Source organism: Mesoplodon densirostris, chromosome 7 (genome assembly GCF_025265405.1).
Source record: "Mesoplodon densirostris isolate mMesDen1 chromosome 7, mMesDen1 primary haplotype, whole genome shotgun sequence".
Lineage (NCBI taxonomy): Eukaryota > Metazoa > Chordata > Mammalia > Artiodactyla > Ziphiidae > Mesoplodon > Mesoplodon densirostris.
In genome coordinates this window covers 19,741,575-19,747,627 of record NC_082667.1, presented here as the reverse complement: position 1 = coordinate 19,747,627, position 6,053 = coordinate 19,741,575, and the positions used below count along the sequence as shown (strand labels likewise).

At 36.1% G+C, this 6,053-nt stretch overlaps 1 pseudogene; it reads left to right on the top strand.

Moving 5' to 3' along the window:
- The first annotated feature begins 4,746 nt into the window (after positions 1 to 4,746).
- LOC132493830 (small ribosomal subunit protein uS15-like) lies at positions 4,747 to 5,196 on the top strand (annotated as a pseudogene).
- The last annotated feature ends 857 nt before the right edge of the window (positions 5,197 to 6,053 follow it).

Below are 6,053 nucleotides of genomic sequence, written 5' to 3'. Positions count from 1 at the left end.
AGATCATTCCCTAACACCATCCACAAAAATAAGCTCAAAATGGATTAAAGACCTAAATGTAAGGCCAGAAACTATCAAACTCTTAGAGGAAAACATAGGCAGAACACTCTATGACATAAATCACAGCAAGATCCTTTTGGACCCCCCTCCTAGAGAAATGGAAATAAAAACAAAGATAAACAAATGGGACCTAATGAAACTTCAAAGCTTTTGCACAGCAAAGGAAACCATAAAGAAGACCAAAAGACAACCCTCAGATTGGGAGAAAACATTTGCAAATGAAGCAATGGACAAAGGATTAATCTCCAAAATTTATAAGCAGCTCATGCAGCTCAATAGCAAAAATCAAACAACCCAATCCGAAAATGGGCAGAAGACTTAAATAGGCATTTCTCCAAAGAAGATATACAGACTGCCAACAAACACATGAAAGAATGCTCAACATCATTAATCATTAGAGAAATGCAAATCAAAACTACAATGAGATATCATCTCACACCAGTCAGAATGGCCATCATCAAGAAATCTCCAAACAATAAATGCTGGAGAGGTTGTGGAGAAGAGGGAACCCTCTTGCACTGCTGGTGGGAATGTGAATTGGTACAGCCACTATGGAGAACAGTATGGAGGTTCCTTAAAAAACTAAAAATAGAACTACCATATGACCCAGCAATCCCACTGCTAGGCATATACCCTGAGAAAACCGTAATTCAAAAAGAGACATGTACCAAAATGTTCATTGCAGCTCTATTCACAATAGCCCGGAGATGGAAACAACCTAAGTGTCCATCATTGGATGAATGGATAAAGAAGATGTGGCACATATATACAATGGAATACTACTCAGCCATAAAAAGAAACGAAACTGAGCTATTTGTAATGAGGTGGATAGACCTAGAGTCTGTCATACAGAGTGAAGTAAGTCAGAAAGAGAAAGACAAATACCGTATGCTAACACATATATATGGAATTAAAAAAAAATGTCATGAAGAACCTAGGGGTAAAACGGGAATAAAGACACAGACCTACTTGAGAATGGACTTGAGGATATGGGGAGGGGGAAGGGTAAGCTGTGAGAAAGCAAAAGAGAGGCATGGACATATATACACTACCAAACGTAAGGTAGATAGATAGTGGGAAGCAGCTGCAGAGCACAGGGAGATCAGCTCGGTTCTTTGTGACCGCCTGGAGGGGTGGGATGTGGAGGGTGGGAGGGAGGGAGATGCATGAGGGAAGGGATGTGGGAACAGATGTATATGTATGACTGATTCACTTTGTTATAAAGCAGAAACTAATAAAAAAAAAGGTAATGGAATCCACAGAAAGAAGTATAATCCCAAAGGCTAACAGTAAAGTATCAGGGTCATGCAGCCCACATGTTGGCGAAAACAAATTGGTACTCCAGCCTTTTCTCCTCTTTAAGAGGTATGAACATTCAAATGTGATATTTCTAAACACCCATGAAGGCCGTACAAGAATGTTTTGATACACTGAAAATAAAATTGTGCAATTACTTGATATGGCATTTTTCAAATCTTTTGTTAGACTTGTAGCACACCTCTTCCAGTGTTTTCCAACTTGAAAATTACTGCCTGATGGGTACTCTAAGTATATTCTCTCAGTGAATCCTAAATGTGAGAAGAGAAGAAGGAAAAGAGAGGTGTACTTATTGTCAGAATACAGAGATGGACTGTGTGGAGGAGAGAATGGAGAGAGCAGTGCAATTATGATTTCCGCAAGGATCTGTAGGGATAACCTTACAATACTGCAAGATCCTATCAACCTGAATGATACAAGTAACTGATTTTCCTTTTTTGGAGGGGAGGAAGAGGGATTGGATTCAGTTGCTTGTGTTACAGTGTTAAGTTTTAAAAATATAAAATTGACAGTATAATGATATAACACTCTCACTGGAATAGGGGTGATTACCTGGCAAATAGAATGATTTTACTGCCTTTTCAGAAGCTAATACATAAGAAAAGCCAATCTCTTTCTCTTTCTCTCTTTCTTAAAACTCATATAGCATATGATCATACATGCATATATTCTATTTATACTCTATCTTCTCTGTGTATGTGTCTGTGTTTATATAGATAAATATTTGTGTGTGTGTGTTCTGTAGGTATATATTATTCACACACAAAGAAAAAAAGGATAAAGGGTAAAAACCATTATTACTTGCTTTGAGGGTATTTATAATCTGTTAGGGGTAAGAGTCATTTTAATATCTTATAATGATATGAGACAGAATAAAATATAAGTTAAACAGAGTTACAAACATTGTACTATGGAAATACTAGTGAAAGGAGTGATTACTTTTGATATATGGAGTGAGCAGAGAAACAAAGAAAACGCAAACAGTTCAATTAAAATAGTTACCTCTGAGCTGAACCTGAAACAAAAGGGTTTCAATATATAATGGTAACGATGGTGGTGGTGGCTTGCATATGTATGTGTACGTGTTGTTGAGGGGTGTGGTTGTGTTCCAGGCTGACAAACATAGAGTTACACAAATACATCACTTACTTACATGCTGTCAACTTAGCTATCCTTTCAGCATCGAATAAAACCTTCTGTCAGACACTTCAAGGTCTTTGGCTGAAACTACAGCCACTGGTGTTGTCATGTGGCTGTGTTGTGGAACTTTTTCTTCCAGCCAAAATGACTAGTACCTGTGGTGCTGAGTTACTTTTCCTTCCACTTGGACATGTAGGAGCAGATCACTTTCAGAAGGCGTCTCTGTTAACCAGGCTGCAATGAGGAAATTTATTAAGGGGATGGTCTCGGCATTTTTTCCTTTAAGATACTTACCCAAAGCAAGGAACAAAATGCGGCAATCACTATTCAAGACAGTGTCAAAATCAATCAGACATCAAAACAGGCTATTGGAGTTCATGGGTTCTTTAATATGAAAAGCTACTATCTTCCCTTTAGCTTAATTAAGGGGTTGCATATCCTTACAATTAAAGATAATTGCAGAGTGTAAAAACTGCATTGTGATTATAGAAAAACTGAATGAAGCTTGGTGACTACAAGACAAAGACCTCATCAACTGAACACCTTGGAAGTGTGTAGACTTTAAAATACAATTCCTCCTCTCTACAGCTTTTTCTTTTTATAGAACCCCCTTCTTTCTTTATTCCCAACAGAAATACATTGTTCAAAGTCTTGACTGATTGGAAACTAAGCTGTGGTTTTTCCTTAATTTTTTTTTAAGTTCATAAGTATCAATGGTGCTTCTTTAAACCATTTAGAAGTTGAGTTTGTTCTAAAATCAGGTTTCACTGCATTATTGTTTTGTGGTTCCTTTGGAAACCCTGTCAAAAATATCTTGCTAAATCTCATCTTGTTAAATAACGTCAGTATCTTTCACTTAAAATTATTTACATAGACAGAAGAAGCCAGCTTTAGATGCTATGAAATGTGAAGCACAGGTATTTTTGCCTGATCAGGCACATAGCTTCAATTTAGGGGCACTGCAATAGCCAAAGCAAGGTGATTTTTTTTTTTTTTTTGCATACTGAATAGGCACTCTAGCTTGATAAACATCATGTTGGATTTTTCTCTCTGAGACTTTATATAAAGATTTGTAGAACTAACTTACTTGGATAAAAGAATGAGAAGGAGGGTAAAATAAATTGTAAAGAAGCCAGTTTAATTTCTCTTTAAAGTGACAAAGAGACCAATTTCTATCATAAGTTTATATGAGCTTCTCTAAAGAAAAGGTACATATACTGCAATGCCACAAGCTATGAGTGTGTTCTCTTTCTTGAATGAAATATGACTATTCAATAAAACAACAAATTGGCAAAGAGCTAAATCTTTAAACTGCTTCAGCTACATGTCATCACTTACTTACAAGACCTGATCAGCTTTATTTATCAAAGAAGCATCCAGCAGTGTCCCTCAAACTAAGCACATGAAGTCAACAAAGTGACAGGACTCAAAAAGTGGTGAACGAATAACTGTAAATAAAAATCTCCAAGGAGAGTTCATTTGGAAAAAAATATCAATTGGTAAATAAATAAACATCTGGGCAATCTTCTAAAAAATTGTCAATTCCCAAAAATGAATAAGGTCATCTTCGCGTCCTATCCAATGTGTTGGTCAGTGGTAACACTTCAAACTGTCAAAGTGAGTTCATGGAAATGCATATAAATTAGACACTGATTTGGGCTTAATATATTCATTTTCTAAATAATATGCAAATTTGTGTAAACCTAGATTTTTAAAATAAGATTTAAAGGCTGTAAGCTCTGCAATCTCACAGTTTACATGTTAATGTGGTAATTCAATTCAACAAACATTTATTGAACTCCTAGCAAAGTACTGTGCTGGGTATTATGGGAGCATTACCATACCATTTAGGGAACATACAACTAAGAGATGAGTTAGGAAGAATAAAGTGTAATTTTGACCCTGATATAAAACCTATATTAGCAGTTAATGCAAAATGAGATAACATATGGAACAACTAACACTTGTAAGGTGTCTTTTTCTTTATATGATACCGTCCTCTAATGTGGACTTTCCTGTAACATCGCCATTGAACCTTTGGTGGATAAGAGTTGGAAATAATATCTTGCTTTCTTTCTTACTTTAAGTGAGAAAATTTTCTCTACTCTTGATAAGCTATACATTTATCCATTTTTGAATCAATTCTTCTTTATGTAAAATTCTATGTGTTTCATATTTTAGGTTGTGGTTTTAACAATTGATTTGAACCACACTGCCACCATCGTAGGTCGCATGCATGCTCCAGGGAAGAGCCTGTCCCAGTTGGCTCTGCCCTACCGCCGCAGCATCCCCATCTGGCTGAAGCTGACATCTGATGACGTAAAGGAGCAGATCTACAAACTGGCCAAAAAGGGCCTGACGCCCTTGCAAATCGGTGTGATCCTGAGAGACTCACATGGTGTTGCACAAGTACGTTTTGTGACAGGCAACAAAATCTTGAGAATTCTTAAGTCCAAATGACTTGCTCCTGATCTTCCTGAGGAACTCTATCATTTAATGAAGAAACCTGTTGCTGTACAAAAGCATCTTGAGAGAAACAGAAAGGATAAAGATGCTAAATTCTGTCTGATTCTGCTTTAGAGAGTTATTCAGCGGTTGGCTCGATATTACAACACCAAACGAGTCCTCCCTCCCCACTGGAAATACAAGTCATCCATAGCCTCTGCCCTGGTTGCATAAATTTGTCTGTTTACTCAAGCAATAAAATCATTGTTTAACTAGAAAAAAAAATTGAGTTGATGAATTGTTCACTGCTTTCATTGAATTTGCCTTAGTAAACACTGACTTCAACTGACAATATTTGGAGTCAACATACAATTCATTTTCATAGAATGATCATATAAAATACATTGAAAATAATGAAAAATGGTGAAAAGGATAAAGCTATTAGAAAACAAAAAGCAGACAAAAACACTGCAACCACTCATTGAACACAATGGGAATTTTCTGATGACTTAATCCATCCACTTAAGGTGGTTTATCCACAGAAATTTCAAACATAGCACAATGCTTTTTCCTATTAATGAAGTGTATAGACCAGCCGCATGTATCCTATTTCAATGAGTTACTATTTTTACGTTGTCAGATGTATAATGCAAGTAAGCAGAGTGATAGGAAACCTGGGAATTCACACCTTTTGACCTTCTGCCTTTGTGAAGCATTTATTTACAGTCCTTTTATATATGGTAGTTTCTTTAATTCTCAGATCCATCTTGCATAGCAAATATAATTATTATACTATTTGTTCAAAGGAGACAATGGAAACTCAAAAAGATTAATGATTTGGCCTAATTCACAAAGGTACTGAAGGGCAGTATTTGAATGACAAGCCACATTTTTAGGATCTCAGAAAACAACGTCTTTCCACTCTACCTGTCTGCCTTGATTAAGATCAGGAGATATAATAGACAACTGTGACTCTCTCATTTTAAGTAACCAAGGGGAATTTTCTTCGTTTTCTTATTCCCTTACTTTTATAATTGTACTTTAAAATTCAGGAATAAGGTTATCTTTTAGTCATACAATATTAAGAATCA